The 23,649-nt window shown below is 41.4% G+C and overlaps 1 long non-coding RNA gene across 2 annotated transcripts; it reads left to right on the top strand.

The window, feature by feature from the left end:
- Positions 1–456: 456 nt before the first annotated feature.
- LOC140844095 (uncharacterized) lies at positions 457–22,392 on the top strand. 2 transcript variants are annotated; one of them, XR_012122314.1, is made up of 3 exons: positions 457–3,265; positions 3,699–7,405; positions 21,213–22,392. It is a non-coding gene; the product is annotated as an uncharacterized lncRNA (long non-coding RNA). The 2 variants fall into 2 exon arrangements; XR_012122313.1 differs by having other exon boundaries at positions 21,881–22,392.
- Positions 22,393–23,649: the final 1,257 nt, after the last annotated feature.

The raw sequence follows: 23,649 nt of genomic DNA on the forward strand, positions 1-23,649 counted from the left end.
CAGTGCAACCACAGATTTGGGTTTTGGTACCTCCTCTTCCTCCTCCATCATCTCCTGGGCACTTTCCTCTGGGGCCTTCCACCTCCCAAGGAGCCCCTACTGGCTCTGCTTCCCTGGTTTCTTCTTTGTGCTTCTTCTGGGGATATTTTTGTCTCCCCATTTTCTATTGAAATAAGGTATTTTAACTCAGTATTTTGGTAAAAAATTTAGAGTCTATACTTTAAAACACAGATGCTTTCAAACAACAAATAGAACTTTGCATATTTAGTTCCATTTTCCAATCTCTAGTGACACATAGGAAAGTATTTTTCACAACAGAAATGGATAGTGGCTTTCAAGCTGGCCTCACTGCTGACATCAGAGCTCTGACTCAGAGACTGCAAGAGATTGCTATTCATATAAAGCTTCATTTCATAAGGACAAACAAAATGTGAACACGAGATGTATCATCCGTAACAGCCCAGTAACTCCAGCGTCAAAATGCCCTGACAGTGGAAACAAGGAAAAGTTTAAAACCAGAACACAGGATTTAGGGGTTTTTTTCTTTTTCCTCTACAAGTAATATATTTGGTATCAACTTTTTGTAAATATAAAACCCTTAAAAATAAGAAAGTTACAGAGGGCAGAGCCAGGATGGCAGCGTGAGTAGAGCAGCGGAAATCTCCTCCCAAAACCACATATATCTATGAAAATATAACAAAGATAACTCTTCCTAGAATAAAGACCAGAGGACACTTGACAACATCCAGACCACATCAACACCTGTGAGAACCCAGCGCCTCACAAAGGGGGTAAGATACAAACCCTGTCCTGGCGGGTCCCGAGTGCCCCTCCCCCCAGCTCCCGGCAGGAGGAGAGAGGTCTGAGCGGGAGGGAGAAGGAGCCCAGGACTGCTGAACACCCAGCCCCAGCCATCTGGACCAGAGCGCAGACACAGTGCATGCGAGGGGCCCTGGATACTAGGGAAATAGGGCAGCAAGAACGGTGAGCAGGTATCAGAGACCGGCGCTGGAGAACAAAAGAAATGCGAGCAGCCACCTTTTTTTTTTTTTTTTGGTTTTGTTTTGGCGAGCACTTTTTGGAAGTCTTAAAGTGATAGGGAACCCAATACTAGGGAAACAGGGCAGCAAGTCCAGTGAGTGGGTGCCCAAGGCTAGTGCCAGAGAATAAAGAAAAAAGAGCGGCCATTTTATTTTTATTTTTTTTGTGGTCGTTATTTTGTTTTGGCGGGTACTTTTTTGAAGTCTTAAAGGGGCAGGGCGGGACACTTAGTCCAGAGGTAGGGAATCCGGGTACCTCTGGGCACTCTGATCCCCTGGGCTGCAGGGAGCACGGAGGCTCCTTACGGAGATAAATAGCCTTCTGGCCGCTCCACCTCCAACGCAACTCCACCACTTTGGAGCAGCGGCCCGAGCCAGGTCACGCCCAGAACTACAGCAGAGATAAACTCCATAGCAGCTGGGCAGGAAGCAGAAGCCCTGTCTGCATGCAGCTATGCAGCACAAGCCACTAGAGGTCGCTATTCTACCAGGAGAGGAAGGCCACAAACCAACAAGAAGGGAAGTTCTTCCAGCCGTCACTAATCCCAGCTCTGCAAACTATTCCTATCACCATGAAAAGACAAAATTACAGGCAAACCAAGATCACAGAGACACCAGAGGAGACAGACCTAACCAGTCTTCCTGACAAAGAATTCAAAATAAAAATCATAAACATGCTGACAGAGATGCAGAGAAATACACAAGAGAAATGGGATGAAGTCCGGAGTCCAGAGGGAGATCACAGATGCCAGAAAGGAGAATTAATATCATCAAAATGGCCATCCTGCCCAAAGCAATATACAGATTTGATGCAATCCCTATCAAATTACCAGCAACATTTTCAATTACCTGGAACAAATAATTCAAAAATTCATATGGAAACACCAAAGACCCCGAATAGCCAAAGCAATCCTGAAAAAGAAGAATAAAGAAGGGGGGATCTCACTCCCCAACTTCAAGTTCTACTACAAAGCCATAGTAATCAAGACAATTTGGTACTGACACAAGAACAGAGCCACAGACCAGTGGAACAGATTAGAGACTCCAGAAATTAACCCAAACATATATGATCAATTAATATTTGATAAAGGAGCCATGGACATACAATGGTGAAATGCCAGTCTCTTCAACAGATGATGCTGACAAAACTGGACAGCTACATGTAAGAGAATGAAACTGGACCATTGCCTAACCCCATACACAAAAGAAAATTCAAAATGGATCAATGACCTGAATTTAAGTCATGAAACCATTAAACTCTTGGAAAAAAACATAGGCAACAACCTCTTAGACATAAACATGAGTGACCTCTTCTTGAACATATCTTCCCGGGCAAGGAAAACAACAGCAAAAATGAACAAGTGGGATTATATTAAGCTGAAAAGCTTCTGTACAGCAAAAGACACCATCAATAGAACAAAAGGGAACCCTACAGTATGGGAGAATGTATTTGTAAATGACAGATCTGATAAAGGCTTGACATCCAAAATATATAAAGAGCTCACATGCCTCAACAAACAAAAATCAAATAATCCAATTAAAAAATGGGCAGAGGAACTGAACAGACAGTTCTCCAAAAAAGAAATTCAGATGGCCAACAGACACATAAAAAGATGCTCCACATCACTAATTATCAGAGAAATGCAAATTAAAACTACAATGAGGTATCACCTCACACCAGTAAGGATGGCTGCCATCCAAAAGACAAACAACAACAAATGTTGGTGAGGCTGTGGAGAAAGGGGAACCCTCCTACACTGCTGGTGGGAATGTAAATTAGTTCAACCATTGTGGAAAGCAGTATGGAGGTTTATCAAAACGCTCAAAACAGACCTACCATTTGACCCAGGAATTCCACTCCTAGGAATTTACCCTAAGAACGCAGCAATCAAGTTTGAGAAAGACAGATACACCCCTATGTTTATCGCTGCACTATTTACAATAGCCAAGAATTGGAAGCAACCTAAATGTCCATCGGTAGATGAATGGATAAAGAAGATGTGGTACATATACACAATGGAATACTACTCAACCATAAGAAGAGGAAAATCCTACCATTTGCAGCAACATGGATGGAGCTGGTGGGTATTATGCTCAGTGAAATAAGCCAAGTGGAGAAAGAGAAATACCAAATGATTTCACTCATCTGTGGAGTATAAGAACAAAAGAAAAACTGAAGGAACAAAACAGCAGCGGAATCACAGAACCCAAGAATGGACTAACAGGTACCAAAGGGAAAGGGACTGGGGAGGATGGGTGGGTAGGGAGGGATAAGGGGAGGGAAGAAGAAGAGGGGTATTAAGATTAGCATGCATGGGGGATGGGAGAAAGGGGAGGCCTGTACAAGACAGAGAAGACAAGTAGTGATTCTATGGCATTTTGCTGTGCTGATGGACAGTGACTGTAAAGGGGTTTATAGTGTGGACCTGGTATAGAGGAGAGCCTAGTAAACATAATATTCTTCATGTAACTGTAGATTAAAGATAACAAAAAAAAGAAAGAGAAGGGGGATTACTCCCTGATAGGATAAAACTAACTGTAAATCAACGATTAATGCATGCTTTAAATATCCTTAATTTTGATCACTTAAAGGGTGTCAGATGATTGACTATGGATGTACACTTTTCTGATAATATGCCTTTCTCTTAAAAAAAAAAGCAGTTCCTGTATGGTGACCTCCAGTGAGTTCTACACAATGGTATAAAGGGCATATCAAAGGGTGGGCAAAGGGTCTGTTTGTGTTTATACAGAGGTTCAAACCCTAATTTGGCTACCCAGATAATGAACTAAGATACTATGTGAAGAAGAACTTCCAACATCAGCACTCTCTGGAAGAGACATACCAGAAGATGATCATCAAAAAACCTCAACAAAGATCCAGGCGATGCTGCAGTTGTAGCTGCACGTATCCCACTGGTTCCTGGACCTGCCATGGGAATGAAGAAGGAGATATCTAAGCTGGCCTGTGCATACAGTAAAACAACAAATTTGACTGGATCTATACTGTCAGAACTCAAACAAGAATGAGGAGAAGTGCAAGTTGTAGCGCTCCAAAATCTTACAACTACAGACTATCTATGGTTAAAAGAACATACGGGATGTGAACAGTTCCCAGGAATGGGTTGTTTTAATTTGTCTGATTTCTCTCAGACTGTTCAAGTACAGTTGGGCAATATCCATCATATCATAGATAAATTTTCACAAATGCCTGGGGTGCCTAACTGGTTTTCTTGACTTCACTGGAGATGGCTGGTAATTATAGATCTGCTTTGGTTATGTAACTGTATTCCTATTATGTTAATGTGTGTGCACAATATAATTAGTAGTTTAAAACCTATACATGCTTAAGTTACTCTACAAGAAGATATGTCAAAGAAATAATCAATCTTCCCATGTTTTCTTCTGTTTGCTACCTCTATAGCTTTTCTTCATCCTTCCTAATTACAACCCTTAAATACAATTCATGCCTCATATCGAATTCACTGAGTATCATAACTCCTCCAAGTGGTAAAGATACCTCAACACAAATGCTGGGCATACAAGCCACAGGGCATAAATCTGCAAAGAAGTAAAAAGCTAAACTTTTCAAACAATATGGCTTCTTTCTCACTTACCAAGTTTACATTTCCCTGTATGGCCCCAGAAGATGACTGGTTAGTGAGAGATGGGTAAGAGTCCTCAAGGGAGGAACAACCTAAGACAGGCACAGTCACAGGGGGGCCATCAGGTCAGAAATTGGGGATCAACAGAGGTGAAGCTTAGAACCTCACCCCCCCCCCCCTGTTTTGAGAGAAATCTTCTGCATCTGTGGATGTATTACTGCCCTTGTCTAGCTTGGATTAACACATAGTCTACAGGCACACACCTGATCATCTACATTTGCTCTCTTACAACACTAAACAATGTTTTCTCCCTTTATCTTGCATCTACCTACCACTTCAGCATTTTATTTAAAAAAATAACAATAATAAAGGGAGAAATGTGGGATTCACATATAAATCAAGTATAAAAATCAAACGAATATTCATATTTGACCTGATTGTTTATAGTTCATAATGAGTGATCAAAACCGAAAGTTTTTGTGATGACTGCCCTTGTACTGTTCACCATGTAAGAACTTATTCACTATGTAAGAATTTGTTCACCATGTAAGAACTTGTTCATTATGCTTCAGAAGATTGGAGACTGACGAGAATTAGGCTGGGGGTGGATTAATGATTGTGCATTGAGCATTGACTCCCCTATACAGAATTTTATTGTTGTTAACAACCATTTGATCAATAAATATGAGAGATGCCCTCTCAAAAAAAAAAGCAGTTACTCTGTGGTTATCTCCAATAAATTCTTCACGATGATATAAAGGGCATATCAACGTTTGGGCAAAGGGTTTGTTTGTGTTTATACAGAGGATCAAAGCCTAATTTGGCTACCCAGAAAATGAATTAAGATACTATATGAAGAAGAACTTCCAACATCAACATTCTCTGGAAGAGTCATTCCAGAAGATGATCATCAAAAAACTTCTACAAAGATCCTGGTGCTGTTGCAGTTGTAGCTGCATGCATCCCACTGGTTCCTGGACTTGCCATTGGAATGAAGAAGGGGATATCTAAGCTGGCCTGTGCATACAGTAAAACAACAAATTTGACTGGATCTGTACTGTCATAACTCAACCAAGAATGAGAAGAAGTGCAAGTTGCAGCACTCCAAAATCTTGCGACTACAGACTATCTACTGTTAAAAGAACATATGGGATGTGAACAGTTCCCAGGAATGTGTTGTCTTAATTTGTCTGATTTTTCTCAAACTATTCAAATTCAGTTAGACAATATCCATCATAACATTGATAAGTTTTCACAAATGCCTAGGGTGCCTAACTGGTTTTCTTGGCTTCACTGGAGATGGCTGGTAATTATAGATCTGCTTTGGTTATGTAACTATATTCCTATTATGTTAATGTGTGTGCACAATTTAATTAGTAGTTTAAAACCTATACATGCTTATGTTACTCTACAAGAAGATATGTCAAAGAAATAATCAATATTCCCATGTTTCCATATGCTACATCTATAGCTTTTCTTCTTCCTTCCTAATTACAACCCTTAAGTAGAATTCGTGCCTCATATCGAAATTACCGAGTATTGTAATTCTTCCAAGTCATAAAGATACCTCAAGACAAATGCTGGGCATAAAAGCCACAGGGCATACATCTGCAAAGAAGTAAAAAGCTAACCTTTTCAAACAATATTGCTTCTCTCTCACTTACCAACTTTACATTTCCGTGTATGGCCCCGGAAGATGACTGGTTAGTCAGAGACGGGTAAGATTCCTCAAGGGAGGAACAACCTAAGACAGGCACAGTCGCAGGGGGGCCATCAGGTGAGAAATCGGGGATCAACAGAGATGAGGCTTAGAACCTCACCCCCCCCCTGTTTTGAGAGAAATCTTCTGCATCTGTGTATGTTTTGTTGCCCTTGTCTAGCTTGGATTAATACCTGATCATCTACATTTGCCCTCTTACAGCACAAAATTATGTTTTCTACCTTTATCTTGCATCTACCTACCACTTCAGCATTTAATAATAATAATAATAATAATAATAATAATAATAATAGTAATAGTAATAATAATAATGGAGAAATGTGGGCCTCACATTTAAATCAAGTATGAAAATCAAATGAATAATCATATTTGACCTGATTGTTTATAGTGCATGATGTGTGATCAAAACCAAAAGTTTCTGTGTGTGATATGACTGCCCTTGCACTGTTCATCATGTAAGAACCTATTCACTATGTAAGAATTTGTTCACCATGTAAGAATGTTGGGAGCCGGGGCTATATCCCTTCCCCCACGTCTGAACGCAGCATGGGAAAGCACAAGCTTGAGAGCAACCGGTGCAGTCCTTGGAAGTTATCTGCTCACAAAAACATATCTTGTCCTTGAAGATGAGCCAAGACTCCTCACTCTGAAAATAGGGAGAGCTTGAGGATGTGTGAAAACACCTCCCTGCCAGCGCCACCTAAGGTCCAATTATCTCCTAACCCACCCCTTACTTGCTACTTGTATAAATTGAGCCTGTAAACAATAAACTTCGCCAGCTTGACCAGACATCCTGTCTTGCTGGTCATTCTTTGTGTCTCTTGCTTGTTTCATTTCTGCAGGCGTCTCCGGCACACTCCACGTTCGTCCCGCGGGCCGGGACAACTGGCGCCCAATGTGGGGCCCTGGGACTCCTGCTGAAACGTCTGCTCGGAAGCCCTGGCCAGGCATTCATTTGAGTCATCGCACAGGTATTGACCTGATGTGGACTCTGCGTTGAGGATCAGTGCGGATCACCCATCCATAATACAGATCCCGGAGAGGTGAGTAGACACATCACCCAAGCAAGCATCTTAAATACCTCTTGTGAGTTCTCACTGATCCCCTCCCTCTAGTTTGCTGCTGCGATTTATTCCTTGTTTTGTCCTCTGGTTGTTCCTCTCTGAAAACCTTGTGCTTACTTTGGACTAATGGTCGTTCACCTCTAGGGCCTGCACAAGGGACTCTGACTACAGAGTCCCTGCCCTAGAGGGTCCGAGCAAGCGGATTATACTTGCTGACTGTCCTACGTAAGCAAGGGCTCGCCTGAGCTGATGAGAGTGCCTCCAGTAGTTCAGAACATTGGCGTGGTTGCAGCTGCATTAGTATAATTCCAAGTTACATAGAGTTGAAATCCCAGCCATCCTAATGGGCAACTTACTGAACTCCCACGAGGTATTTCTTAGCGGACTCAGGGAGTCCCTCAGGACACGAGGAGTAAGGGTTAAAAGAAAAGATCTTAGACAATTTTTTTCCCTTTATTCATGACACTTGCCCCTGGTTTCCCCTCGAAGGCACTATCAATCATAAATGTTGGAAAAGAGTCTGGTGATCGTATAGAAAAACCAGCTAAAGCCCAGAAATACCGCCGCCTTAACCTTAAACACTTAAAAGACTTAAAAACAGCTGTTACCAATTATGGCCCCACAGCTCCTTTTACATTAGCCTTAATTGAAAGCCTGAGTGACCGGTGGTTGACTCCTAATGACTGGCTTTCCCTAGCTCGAGCCGCCTTGTCAGGAGGAGAGTATGTTTTATGGCGCACTGACTTTGTAGAAAATTGCCGTGAGATTGCGCAGCGCAATAGTGAAAGTAAAACTTCACGCACATGGACAAGAGATAAACTGCTTGGGCGAAGCCCCTATGAAACAAATGAAGCCCAAGCAGCCTTCCCCCCAGGCCTTTTAGCTCAAGTCCAAAACGCAGCCCTTAAAGCCTGGCAGCGCCTCCCTCCTAAAGGCTCCGCTACTACCTCCCTAGCAAAAATCCCACTCCCAACATAAGAACTTGTTCGTTATGCTTCAGAAGATTGGAGACTGATGAGAATTAGTCTTGGGGTTGATTAATGATTGTGCACTGAGTCCCCTATACAGAATTTTATTGTTGTTAACAACCATTTGATCAATAAATTATGATTAATAACCCCAAAAAAGAAATTACAGAGCAAAGGCTTGGGCACATGGAAAAGATAGTTCTTAACTTTATGTTAAGGTCCAAATCTCGATTTAGAGGTGAATTTTATTTTTTAATATTTGTATTTTAAAGATAAAAGGGAATTCAGCTTAATGAGGTAGGTCAAAAATGAAGCTGTCAGGTATGCATTAAAATAAGTCTTACACTAAAGTGGTTTGAAATTGTGTTTAACATTAAACTGGCAATTTTATGGATACTTAAAAAAATACACAACACTTAGGCAACTGTAAGTGTAAAGAAACCTCTGTTATAATAGCAAAGCTGGCTTTCAGTTTCTCCTCAGTCCTGTGGTCCATAATCCCTGGAATGTGGACATTGATTTTCCCCCCCAATAATAGATAATGTATTCCTCTGATTAATAAAAAGTTCTGGTTACAGCTTATTAAGATAGTTCTCTGAAGACCCAATAGAATCTTTCCTAAGAGTGTCCCACTTTAAAATGATTGTCCTCAGATTTACAGAAACATATTAACAATTGACATAAAAATCAGACCTTCATATATGGGAAACCTGCTTTACTCTTGAATTAGTTAATATTTTTATCTTACACTCACAACAAAAATAAAATACAGTGTGTCTAAAATAAAGCACCTTCTCACTCAAGGTTTGCACCCCATAACCTACTCCTAAGAAAATGTCAACGGAGGCAGCTTACTCAAATAGTGAACCACACTGTAGGATGCCATACCTCAAGATATATCCCCCGAAGGGCTCCATATTATCATGCTGATAGGTTAGTTCTTCACCTCTAATTAAATTAGCAATGTTTCTTAGTGCCTGGTACTTTTTCTTAAGGACAAGGACAGAAACTGCTAAGCCTGCAGATGAGAAAAGTAGTAGATGTCATTAACTTCCCTGTCCCTGAATAGAATAATTATGGATATTCAGGAAAGAATCCACTCCATTGGTTTTCAAATGCTTAGACCTGCCAGGGTTGAGGCACTGATCCAGCAGGAAAGTGAGAAGCTCTTCTTGATGATTACTGTCATGCTAAAACTGAGCAACTCGAGGTCAGGGGCTTTTCTTCATCTTCTTTATGTTCCCAATGCCCAATAGAATGCCTTGCATAGAAAACATGCTTAGTAAGTGTTTAATGAATGAACGGGTGAATCAATAGGGAGTTTAGGAGGACACTGCCCTTCTATACTGATCTAGGGCTGTTGAGACACAGGATGATCAACTTTAAGAGAGTTTTTCCAAGGACATCCTGCTATTTTCTGTGAATGTGCACACGGGGTTAGCTTAACAACAGCTTTGCTTTGGAAAGCTATGCTTATTCATGGTCTGAGGCATTTTACAACACATCATTCCCATTGCCCAGTGCAAATTCCACCACCTGGCAGGGTCTCAGCATTTGTAATTTTTAGTCAACTGCGCAGTATTTTGTTTGTTTTTTTTAAATCTTTTTACCTTTTTTTTTTGAAGCAGAGTAAATGTTTCATGTAAAGTTGGTTGCTTAATGAGAGAAAATGTGCAGGCGACCTCAAGGAGGACAGGCGCCTTGAAAGGTTTAAGTTTTATTTGAAGAAAGAAAGTGCACACTCAGAGAAAGGGGAGTGCGGGCTACTTCAGGGAGAGAGACACGCTGAAACATTGGGAAAAAGGTAAAAGTGCGGGTGGCCTCAGAGAGAGAAGCCAATCTCTTTTATCTTAAAAAAAATCTTTTTCTCTTTTATACTTCTGAACACAAGGCCAAATGAAGGCCACAGCTGTCCCAGGGTTTAGTGGGTGAAAACGCATTCACGCGAATGGACCCTGATGCAGCTGTCCCAACTCCTGGAAATGTTTTCTATGCCCAAGGGTGAAAAGCTGTCCTTTCCAGCATGTTTGCAGTAGCTCCAAACTTGAAACAACCTAAATGTCCCTCAATAGGGAAATGATTAGCTAAGTAATAGTATATCAATATTATGGAATAATATGCAGCTATTACAGGAGTGAAAGAGACAAGGTGCCAACATAGAAATGTTTATAATATATGGTAAAGCAGGGAAAGAACAATGACGTAGTGGTGGAATAAACAGTAAATCAATCTCTCTCAAACAATTCTATTTATTTAAAAGTATCTAGTTTTTCCCTCTCTCTGGAATGCTCTTTCCCCAGACCTTCACCTCTGTAGCTCACTCACATTCAACTCAGATACTGTGTCCTCAGCTCAGAGACCTCTCCTAGCCACCCTGGCCCTCCACCAACCCATGTCACTCTCTACCTTCTTACCTAGTTTTATTTTTTCACAGCACTTACACAATCTGAAATTCCTACTGGTTCCCATGCTTACTGTCCTTCTCCTCCTACCAGAAAATTAATCCCATCAGACTGTGCTCCAGTCACCTGCATCATTGTCTGGTGTGAATAAAGTGCTCAGTAAACATTTGGGACAGAAAGAGACACATGCATCTTTTTGTACATCATAAAACTTTTGGAAATGTGGAGAGTTAAATATTACACAGTTAATGGAAGGTGTATTTGTGCAGTAGGATTGGATGTGGAGAGGAGAGCAGCTGGGAGAAGAAGAAAGTGCAACTTTGTATGTATACTATTATGTTTGGGTTTTCCTACAATAAGCAAATTGCTTTTTTCAAAAACTTTTTAATGAGGTGAAATTTATATAACATAAAATTAACCACTTTAAAGCGAACAATCAGTGGTATTTAGTGTAGTCACAATGTTTGTGCAGCTACCACCTTCATCTAGTTCCCCATTTTCACCATGGCACAAGGGCGCCCATAATCCTTATGTGAATGCTTCCCACTCCCATGGGAGCACGCTCCCCTTTCTCCTGTCCTCCTTGTCCCCATATCCACCAATCTCATTTCTATCTCTAGGATTCACCCATTCCAGTCATTTCATACTAATGGGATCATACAATAGATAATCTTTTGTGTCTGGCTGCCTTCACCAGCATCATATTTTCACGGTTCATCCATGTTGTAACAGGTGTAAGAGCTTCATTCCTTTTTATGGCCAAATAATATTCCATGGATGTACCACTTCTTATTTATCCATTCTTCCATTGATGAACAACTTGCTTTTGTAACTTAAAGACATTAAAAATAAAAGAAAGAATAAACAGGTGAATCACAGTAAGGTATACAGTCTACTTACTTGTATCAGGGCAATGTCAATTTCTTGGTATTGATAGTGTATTATAGTTACATAAGGTGTTACCATTGGGAAAAGTAGGGTGATGGGGGACCTCTTGTAATATTTTTGCAATTTTTTGGGAGTCTTTAATTATTTCCAAATAAAAAGTTAGAATGTTAAAAATGCTCATACCAATAAAAAAGGCAAGTTTTCTGAACAAGTAAAGCCCACTTGTAATTAAACAGACTTTAGCCTTGATTCTTATGTCTTTATTGAAGGTTTTTTCTGCCTTCCTTAGTTAAATTTGTTTGGGCCATGGGTAGCCCTGGGGAAAGGATCTTCTTTTCACTTTGAGAATTTGTAAATATAGAACAGTATCAAGAATCACAAACACATACCTATGTAGAATCCCCAGATTGTCCATTATTAACATTTGATCACCTTGTTTTATGTTTTAAGATCAGATATAAAATAGTTCTAATACATATGTTGCCTCTTTTACTCCCATCCCAGTCAAATTCTTCCCTCCCCAATAGGCTATCATGTATGAAATGTGATCCATTTACTCTATTTAGAAACATTCACATATACAACATATAAATCAATGAAAGTCACCTTATTGTTTTAAAATTCATATATCATACATAAAACCTGCTTTCATGCCATGTGTTTGTCTCTTAACTGTGATAGAGTAACTCCATCAATGTTTATACCTCTTCTTTATTCACCCATTTCCCTTTTAGGCTTTTAGGTTATTTCCAAATTTTTGTTATACCCACAGTACTTGTACAAGTGTCTGGATACTGTCAGAAGCAAGTTACAGAAATGTAACTGGATTTAATCAGAAGAAATGTATTATCTTACATAACCATGTTAAAAAACAAAATTCAAGTGAATAAATTTTAAATACCTTATTGTCACTATTCAACAATTCATGAATCAGGCAGCATCCAATGGAGCAGATAGAATGGAGCTCTGGGGAGTTAAACCAAAGGAAGGACTTTTATGGGCAGAAGGGAGCAAGAACAAAGCAGTTACACTAGCAACAGGTGGATTGGTGTGGCAAGGTTTATGCCCTCAGGGGATGGCGGGGGTCTATCAGGCAGGGTATATCAGTAGTGTTGACCAGGTGAGTCCTGACTGACTGCTTTCAGATCGTATTTCTGGGGGAGCTGAAACTGTAACTGAAAACAAACAAAGTTTCAGTTTGATTATGTGGGGCTTAGCATAAATGACTCCATTTTGGACCCAGTGTCCTGTTTCTAACAACTATAAGCCCTCAGATTAGACTGACTTGAGTCCATTGTATCAGGAGCTTAATGACCTCAAGGACTTACACCTTTCCATCTGTCTGCTGCCCTGTGTGTTGGCTTCATCCTCAGGCTGGTTCCCAGATGGCTAGAGTCCTAGATGCTAGGTTGGAGAAGCAAGGGAGTGCATCTCATCCTGCAGCTTTCTTCTAGGATCAGGAAACTTTTCTCAGAAGCCCACCAGGAGCTATCTCCCCCCATGTCACTGGCCTGAATTGGGTCTCATACCAAATCTTGAAAAGGAGATCTCTCTCTCCTTATTGTGGTTAAATATACATAACATCATATTGTTTCCTCATTGGCTGTACCATTACACATTCTCACTAGCAACATTATTACCCATTTTGCACAAGTGTTAAGATTTCTCCACATCCTCTCCAGCACTTGTTATTTCCTGCTTTGTTTGTTTTTAGTAATAGTCATCCTAATGGATGTGAAGTTGTATCTCCCTGTGCAAAGGGGATCTCTTAAACCAGTGGTTTACACTGGTGGTTGTACATTAAAATTGCCCCAGGAAATTTTACACCTAACGCACCTCTAGACTCTGATTTAACGGGTATTGGTTAGGACCTAGGCATTGATACATTTGAAATACACCCCACTGTAGGGCCTCTGATTGAGGCCAAGCTTGAGAACCACTAGCCAGAGACAAACCTTCCAGCAAAAAAGGGATGTTGGGGAATCAACTGCAGCATTCAATACTACTCAGAAGTAAAATTGCTGAGTCCTCAGTTGGATTTCTGTACTTACTTTGTAGATCCAAGTCCGAATTATTCCTAGAAAGTTAGAACCAGAAGTAAGTAGCCTGTTAACCCAGGTAAGTATCAGGGACAGAAAATACACTGCTTGCTGCTTAATTTCCTCACCCAGCAAACTTTGTTTTTATCTGAATTGGCAGCAAATTAATACCTTTCTTTACTTCAGTTGTTCCACTGGTAAGACTGGACAGAATCCAAGAAACATCTGTAATATGGTCCACTTTACTTCCCCAACTTGTTTAGTGTATAAGCTTCATCAGGCGGCCTCCCTCTCCCCACCTGCCAGAGCCGCCTTCACTGGAGGGTGCTGGGTCCAGCCCTGGCCCACCTGCAGCAGCTCTGATGTGCATCTGATTGGGTCGGGGAAGTGGTTTATCCCTGAAGCTTTACCGTGCTGGGCTAGCAACTGGTTTTCCTCTGGTCCCTTAAGGGGAGTTTTGTTTCTCCATTTCTTTCTGCTTTGCCCCTCACTGGGTCCTTGCAGGATCTCTCTTTAAATGATCTTGAATCTGGCTTTGCCTTGGAGACCTGTGTGGGTGGTGCCACCTGTGCTGTTCTGCTTCCTCCTGCCAAGCCCAAGTCAATGTTTTGCTCCAACCCTCTGCCAGTTTGGCCCCTAAAAGCTTGGTGGTTCAAGACTGTTAGCCTGGCAGATCCTGGGGCAATGCCTCAATCCAAGGAGGGAAGCCCTTGGGGCAGGCAGGGTGCCCGCCGCCACTTTCAGCTGCTGCCTGGCCCACCTTGCCACAGGCCTCACCAGACTCAGCTGCCTCCCTGGATTGTATGTGTAAAGCTTTGTCCTGTTACTTCATCTGATGCTTGTCTATTGCTTTTTAAATTGACTTTAGAGGAAGAATCAAATTGTGTGAGTGGCAGCATGTTGGTAATGCTGGACTTAACTGTTTCAAGTTTCTGGGGCCTAGAATTCAAAGTGGACAGTAGCACCACTTTACAGCTATTAAATGGCGTTTTCACTTTTAAGGGCTAGCAGCCCAAGAGGATGGGGCTGAGGGGACACAAAGACCTCTTCCCTCTGCTGTTTCTCCCACCTACCTGAACTCACTGTAGGCCAGATGGCCCCGAGTATGTGTTAGGAAACCACACTTAAAAATTCTTAAGTTTTTTTTCCTATAGGGCCTTCAGCCCTTCCCCATTCTTCCATCATTCCAAAACCACACATCCCGGGCCCAGGAGCCGTGCTGCCGCGCCCGACCTCTGCGGGAGAAGTATGAATGCGTGTGTCTTAAGTTAATAAAAGAATATTTAAACATTGTTTAGCAAAATAAAATTTTATTTTTGTATTTAAGCTAAATTTCCTTTTAAATTCCTTCAAGCTTGGTTCATTGAGGTGGTTAAGTACAAATGCTACTGACTAGGAATTAGCTATATAGTTAAGCTATGCCTGTGTGAAGAGGCTTGAATGCTGTCCCTGGCAGCTTTCCTCATGGACTAGAGCTCCTTTTGGACACACACAGTGTCATTCTTACTTTATAAATAATGCGGTGTAGACGTAGCCAGTCTCACCCACCCCCACCTTGTGACTGAGGAAGACTGTTGTGGTGGGGACGACTCCTCCCGCCCCTACCTCCCCTCCCACCCCCACGACCTTCTGTACACGCGTAAGACTGGCACTGAGGAGGGGGGTGAACCTCAAGTCTCAAATACTCGGTCGGGTCTGAGGGGTGGGAGCTGGGCACAGGTCTAGCAATCAAGCTTCTAGTTATACCCTACATAAGGCAGAGCCTCTTAGTTTAGTGCTCAGAGCTTGTTTACCTCAGTTCCCAGGTAGTGAGACAGGGACCATAGATGTAGTCAGAGTAGGGGAAGGGCCTCCGGAGGAGGCAGGGCAGGATATTTGCAGTCAGAGCAATGTAACTACATGCAAGGAAACCCCCCCTACTAAAACTCTATGTTAAACATTAAGTTCTAGAATCATCCTTCAGTGAGATCAGTTAATGTTCCCCAGATAAAGAAGAGTAGCACGTTTTATGATGCTAATCATTTGTAACCACGTGTAAGATTCACTTTAGCATACTAAAAGGCCCAGGCCTATGTGCTGTCTTCCTCCTTCAGATCTGACAGGTGATTTTGCAACCTGAGCAACTAACTTAGCTGCAGACCCAGCTGTAGATGGCATGGTTAAAGGCAGGAAGAATTCCATCTTAAAGATAAGATTACATTTTAACACCTAGGAAGTTCAAGAGGCAAGATTCGTTAGCAAATAGACAATACCTCAGCCCACCTTGGGGGCTGGGCAAGCAGCCTTTTGATGTGCTCCCAGACCAAGGTGCTGGTGTCCCAGAGAAATCAAGGCAGGAAATTCCTTATGTTAATTTTTAATATTCAGGGACCACTTAACAAGTCCACACCCTAAACCCTTTCACGTTCCCAAATATCCCCCTAGACAATGCACCACTACAGACTCTCTTGTCCTCTCCTGGCGTGAGCCGGGAGCTCTGTCCTTTCACTTTATCTCTAAATAAAAGCCGGTTCCTTGCTCTCCTACCTTGACTGTGAAGCTCATTCTTCGGCTTCATGAACAAGAACCCCAGCATCAGTAGGTTGGCTGGTCCAGGAGCTGCCAGGAAAGGTGTTCTGGCCCAGCCTGAGAGTGAGTATGAGTGTGTGTGTACATGTGTGTGCACTGGACAGGAACAGGAGGCTGGGACTTTCCATTAAAAACTTAATTTCTGTGAGTCTAGTTGGAATTTTTAGTATGAATGTGACGTTTTTCTCCTTGATTACGTCATTAAGAATAAAAAAACTGTGACCTATTGTAGACCATGTCGTGCCTTTTATTTTTGTGGGCAGCAGCATTCTCTTATCGTTATGAATATGACCCATGGAAGGGACCCAAAGGACAAAGAAATCCACACCTTTCCAGCTGGAGAACAGGGTGTAAGCCTAGGGAAAGGAAATCCTGGGGCAAAATACCTCTAAAAACCGAAATCAGTCAAAGGGAGAAACAAAGTTTAAAATGCGTTTATTGCTTACAAAACTGCAGTTCAGCCCATCTGTCTCCTGCTCAAGCAGCAGCAAAAACCGGCCCTCCCCCTCACCTCTCAGGTACAGATAAGCCCTCCCTTGCCCAGGTAATTACCCATTGATACGGAGATGAACTTCTCTCCACCCAGGAGGAATAACGCAAATGCACTAAAGCCATACTTCTTTCCACCTCTGAACACCTATTGATATGCAGATGTACCAAAGCCAGGTGGGATATTCTGGAAATATTATAATTTTACCCACATCGTCAATGCAACTCTATGAAGCGTGTATGTGAAGAGTGAGCAAAGGTTACAGAGGGAGGCAGACCTAAACTAGGGTTTCGTTAGGCTGGGGGATTCAGACACATCAGTCTTTAATTACAATAACAAAGTAACAATTGTAAAATACAATCCTGAAAATGGGAACAAGCACCCCATCAACCAAATACACAAGTATTTTTATTTTGACATTGTCTCAACCCTAACACATGGCCACGTTTTGGGGCAATTGTAATCATTGTGCACACACTATTTTGCATGGGGCTTCCTTAATGTATTATCATTGGCCTTCCCTGCGTTTCCATCATCTTTATAATTAAGATTTTCAAACTACTACAAGTGTAAGAATAGAAATAGGTTAGCATAAGCATAGCCATCTTAAAGGCCTAGAAGCCATTTTCTGAGTATGTGACTTAGAAAGAAAAACTGGAACTGGGTAAGGCCTTGAAAAACAAGCTAATCATGAACACTAGATGGTGGGCAGCTGTGGCCTTTAGTCAGCTAACCTTGGTCAGCTAATCCTACATACCAAGCTTATCGTGCAGAACTTCCCTGACAATTGAGGAGTGGTCTTATCTTGCTCCTGCCTAACCCCAGGATGTATGTCTTCAAGAATAATGTGCAGCTGTGGAAAATTACTATGAGTTAAGTGTTTTGAAAATGCTATATAAACCCTTGGCTTTGACTGCTCGGGGTCCTTGTTGAGACCCGCTGCATCGGGCTGACTTGGACCTCAGCTAGCTAGCTGAATAAAGACTTTGCTTGAATTTACATCTCTATGCCTGTGTAGTTTGTTCTCTGGGGAAGCCTCGGAAGCCTGGACCCTAACATTTGGGGGCTCATCCGGGATACGAGCAGCTTCCCTGAGAACAAAGGACAGCTGGAGGCAATGTCTAATTGTCCGGACGGGGCAGTGTAATTCGAGGGTCGCCCCCTCATGTCTGCCTAAATCCATTATAAAGCGGGAGTCGCCATCCCGTGTATGGTCTCGGGTTAGTGGTCCCGAGTGAGGAAGTCCGGGCTGGTAGTCCTGGCCCCCAGGTTAGCGACCCTGGGTAAAAGCCCAGGTAACCAATCCTGGCCCTAGGGTCCAAGTGACTCGGCCTTAGGAAGGCAAATCCGATCGGCAGAAAACTGGCACCCGAGGAGGAAAAGATCAAGCTCATCACCCTTCGGCAGTCCGAGTGGACGCCCTTCAGGAGAATTATGAGAGTTTTTGAAGACCCTGAAAGTGGTGAGTGTGGTGCGCACCAGAGTGAGAGAAGGACCGGTCCGAACGAGTGTGATCAGATGTGGTGTGTGTGTGCTCAGTGTTATCATTGACTGTTTTACTGTGTTTTGGTTTCGGTTTATATTTTTTTTGCGCTTCTCATTTTAAGTTTCCTTGTTCTAAGGTTCTCCTGCTCTCTCCGTTCCTCCTTTCTGCCACTACATCATTCCCCGTGGGCACGGGTCAGGCAATTAAGAGCCATTAGAGCGCCCGCCGCTAGAAGACTTCTGTGACAGGATAAGGGGGTCACAGCCGCGAATCCCAGATAAATTCGCGTCCCCCGTGGAAGGAAAACTGTGCAACGACAGGCACTCGTTCACAAGCACATACAACAGTCATTTTGTTTGAAGTGGCATCTTCATCCTTCGCCTTTGTCTCCCTCATATTCTTTTTCCTTCTTTCTCACCATGAGATAGACTCAGACGACCCCCTAAGTGTAAATGAATATATCTTTCTACCTCCAGATGGTATTAATGAAATTGATTTAAAGACAAGCGCTTGTGAAAATTGGGTATTCTAAAACTTCCAGAAAACCTGATAAAAAGTGTTAAGCATTAATGCTAATTTGAGTTTGCCTGAGGCGGGCATGTCCTTGTAGTTATCAGCTGCCTAAATTTACCTGAGGTCATTTAAGTCATGTTATCTGCTAAATCTTTTAAAAATAAAATGGTTAAAGGCTTGGCTTTGTCTAATATTCAGTAAAGGTCTTTAAGTAATCTAGAATAGTTGTTACGAATGAGTGAACTAAATGACTGAAGCAAGTGAACCTCTTTTTAATTGTGTGTTACAGTGTGTATACCTACCTACTGCCTGAGAATCTTTGTAGAAACCTAAAACCTTAAAGTTTTGCTAAGTTAAGAAGATATACTCTATGAGAGATTGTGCTGTAAAGCTCATGGTTACAGAAATTATAAAATGTGTTCATAAATTTGTCAATCTAAAGAATGTTAGTTTAACAGTTTACAATGGCCTGCTTCTCGGTGTTCACTGGAAATTAAAGTTTCTAATGGTTTTAAGTTTTAATTAAAACTACTTAAAGTAATAAAACATTTCTCTATGCTAAAAAATGTATGTTTTAATAAGAAAAAGTATAAAGAATGAAAAGTCTTCTGCATGCTAAAGAATGTGTTTTGTGATAAAGAAAGTAACTTTGTTCTAAAGTACAGCTATTTATTTAAAGAGAGAAAACAGCGTGGTGCCTTTTGTTGTAGAAGACCCGCTCAGCATGTTGCTTTGGGGGGGAGGGTCAGGATGTTTAGAGATTAAGTGACATAAACCCAGTCAAGCCGCAGGCAAGCCCAGGCTAATTCTCACCGGCTTATGTGCTTGGGACTATGGGGCAAATGAAGAATAAATTACTATATTCTTACAGATATAGTCGTGCCTAGTGAAATTAAAGCAAGTGAGTCTTGATATCAAGTGCACAGCAAAATTAGAATCTCTAGTTAAACAGTTTTCTTTAACTGTTAGTCTGCTCTTAATGTTGAAAGATCAAAGCAGTTTCTCATGCTTAAAGTCTCAGTGAGTTGCCAGAATATTTAAAAAAAAAATGAAATCGTAATATTAAAAAGACTAAAAGCTAAAGTTTGTTAACAACTGTATAAGCTTTATTTGCCTTTGAAATATTTTGTTATTGAAAATGATTGCATGGCCTGAGAAACTGAATTATTCCATATATTTTTATAAGTGGAAAAATCTCTAACCAACAAATGATTAAAGTTGTTACTGATTATTTGTTTTCTTAATTTATCCTCCTAAGCAGAATGGTAACAAAGCTTTTTCAGCTGATTAAATGCACTTAGTTAACAAACCAAAATTTATTCTTAAAAATTAAACTAGAATCTAGACAAGATTATGTTTCTCCCAGAAAAACAAGTTTCACTGTAAAAGTTTAAATGGACAAACGTGTGACCACTTTTGAGAAAGGTTGTAATAGATTTTTTTGACAACCACCAGGTCTTGTTTAATTTATATGCTGTATGTTTTAAAAAAAACATGGGGGATGAAAGGAAAGGAGCGACACATAGCAGCAATTAACCGGAGAGTTCTGCTTTATTAGGGAAAAGTGCTAGGTTATATAGGAAGGGGCATGAATTGAGGTGTCACTTCTACGGAGCTGGTGGCTGTTGGCTAGGTGCTGAGATTGGGAGGGGAGCGAGAGGTGATTGGGCTTCAGGTGGCGCCGGCGAAAACCAAGGACCCCCCGAAGAGAAGCCGGAAGTTTGCCATCTTACTAGTAGTAGTCCTTCAGAGGACTCTTCATATTTTTTAATGCAAATGATCTTAGAGCTTTTAATAGAATTTGCATAGCAGCTTATATCTACTATTAAAGAGTAAAACATTCTTGAAGCTTTCAGAGAAGACCTGTAGACTTAAGCATTTTCTCTGCTTTTTTTGTATCTGGTCTTGGACACTTATGCTAAGTTCAAAAAAAAGTGCTTTTACCTCTAGTTAACTCTGATATTTTCCAGAGGGCCCCTGGAACATGTCAGAAAAATTTTTTCTCATTAGAGAAAGTATTTGACTAATTTGGCTTATTTATCTGATATATATATATTTATTTACCAGGAAAGCACTGTCAAAGAGAATGATGCTAAACTTTGTTACTGAATGTTTTGTATTACAGAAATATCAGAATTTCCTTATGTCAACTGTCTTACAGTAAGCTCTCATCAGATCTTTAACCATTGTCATTTGTAAGTCTTTTGTCATTTATAGTATTATCCCTAAACTGGTAAAGAACTAGATTTCAGCAGAACAAGTATTAGTTACATAAGATTACATAAACTAAAGAAAATGATTTTGTGTCTTTTTGTTTCAAATGTTGCTGATAAAGTGTTTTAACCTTGTTCTCTTAAACTGACAACAGTTTAGTAAATGACTATCTTTATGAGCAGAATTGAAACTTCCTTCTCTCTTCCTGATCCCTCCAGAGTTTAAAAACTTTCAGTGACTGTTTTTGTATTCCATGGCAGTATGTTTATTTGCATGAGTTCAATAAGAATCTGCTTTCCTTGTGAGAAGACTACTTAAGAACACTAGTTATACTGCCAGGGCTTTGACTGGAATGTCATACCTGAGAGACATGTGCATGGGCTCAGATGTGAACAACTTTAAGGAACTAAGATTGACTTTATAAAGCCAACAAAGCCCCTTGGAAGAACTGGCCTGGTACCTTGCTTACAGAGTTCCCAGCAGCCTTACCAGGTGAGTAAAGAAGGTCACTTCCTGGCAGGTTCAGAGACCTCGAGAAGAGAAGAATTCATCCAAATCTACAGGTACTGCAGGCAAAGCCTGATGGCAAGTCTAGCTTGGCTGTCTGGCCTCAAGAGGCCTTTAAAAGTTCAATCTGAAATTCCTTACAAAAAGTTCCAGCAAAGCATATTTAAAAGAGCCTGTGTAATCAATTGCTCTTCTTGCTGCACTTGTGCAAATGATCAAGCCAGCTGTTAATTATTTTCTTAACCTGGTTACTTCTAATAAAAATGAGGGTGATTTTAGAGAAAAGTATTGTTTCAATAACTGCAACCTCCAGAATAGAAAATCCAACTCCAGATGTTGCTACATAACCTAATAACACAATTTGTTTTATCTTGCCTAGAAGCCACAAAACTGCAAATAGTAATAGAAGCGCCAGCCTTCTGAAGCCCTCTCAACTGACCAGTAATAGAGACCTAGCTGCACCCTTTACTGCACCCCCTTCTCAGCACGAAGCAGCCAGAGCGGTCATCGCCCCTTTTCCCTAGCAGCAGCTAGAGTCCCTATCTGTAGAAGACAAAGACCGAGACTCACTTTATCCTCTGCAAGTAGGCAAAGAACCTGCATTGAGAGAGTTCCTAAAACTTACACCTCCCTCTACAACAAGACAGAAGTAATCAGCACCACCCCAGCTTATTCTAACGAGTAGTAGGCCCGCCAAACCGGAGTCACTCCATGTGTTACCTTTATCAAAGAACGCATTAGCACCGTGCAAATCATAGTGTTGAGACAGAACTATCAGAGTGTTAACCAAACAGATGACCCCTAATTTCATGATTGAAATAGATACAAGAAGAAGAGGGGAATGTAAGAATAGAAATAGGTTAGCATAAGCATAGCCATCTTAAAGGCCTAGAAGCCATTTTCTGAGTATGTGACTTAGAAAAACTGGAACTGGGTAAGGCCTTGAAAAACAAGCTAATCATGAACACCAGATGGTGGGCAGCTGTGGCCTTTAGTCAGCTAACCTTGGTCAGCTAATCCTACATACCAAGCTTATCGTGCAGAACCTCCCTGACAATTGAGGAGTGGTCTTATCTTGCTCCTGCCTAACCCCAGGATGTATGTCTTGCAAGAATAATGTGCAGCTGTGGAAAATTACTATGATTTAAGTGTTTTGAAAATGCTATATAAACCCTTGGCTTTGAGTGCTCGGGTCCTTGTTGAGACCCGCTGCATCGGGCTGACTTGGACCTCAGCTAGCTAGCTGAATAAAGACTTTGCTTGAATTTACATCTCTATGCCTGTGTAGTTTGTTCTCTGGGGAAGCCTCGGAAGCCTGGACCCTAACACAAGAAATCCCTTCCTTGAGAAGAGAGCCATGATTTGCTTAGCTAATTCTCTGTAGTGGAGTTTTGGTGTTTTCCACTTTTTCACTGTTATAAATGACACGGCAGAGCATCTTTCTCCAAAGAGCTCTTGACTTCTGCTGAGTTCAATAGACAAATTCCTAGGGGCCAGAGATTTCATGCTGACAGGCAATGTGGTAGAAAACTATGAGGCTGTGGGTCACACTGAACTGGGCTGGAATTCTGGCTCCATTCCCCTGTGGGGCCTGCTCCTCCATTCTGTGTTCAACTGTGGATCAAGACTTAGTGGATCAATAATTTTAGTTAGCATTAAAAAGAAAGAAAAGTAGAAGAGAGTATATTACCTACAGAATTTTGTTAAAGGTCTCCTAAAATGTGTGTACTGGTTGTGATTTTTTTTTTCTTTCTTGGAGTTGCAGGCGAACAGGTTGGGAGAATGTTCCTTTTATCTTTTCTGGGTCCCATTTTCCCAATCCGTAAAATGAGGCAGTACCCTGGACTTCCCGAAAATTAGTGTGAACACGTACTCTCAGGCGATCCATCCACCTCATCTCCATGCCACCACCAGCCTGGCTTCAGGCACTGTTACTTCCCGCAGGTCAGCAGACAGCAATGGCCCCTTCACTCTGTGGCGCTACAATTCATTCTCAACCCAGGAAGAGTAATGGTCTTTAAAACCTAATTTAGATTGTGTCACTTTGCTTAAATTGCTGCAATGGTTTTCCATTCCCTTACCTACTGAGAGTTGGTGGGAAAGTCCAAATATGGTAAGGGGTTACCATGGCCTGCAAGGCCTTCATGA

Source organism: Manis javanica, chromosome 10 (genome assembly GCF_040802235.1).
Source record: "Manis javanica isolate MJ-LG chromosome 10, MJ_LKY, whole genome shotgun sequence".
Taxonomy (NCBI): domain Eukaryota; kingdom Metazoa; phylum Chordata; class Mammalia; order Pholidota; family Manidae; genus Manis; species Manis javanica.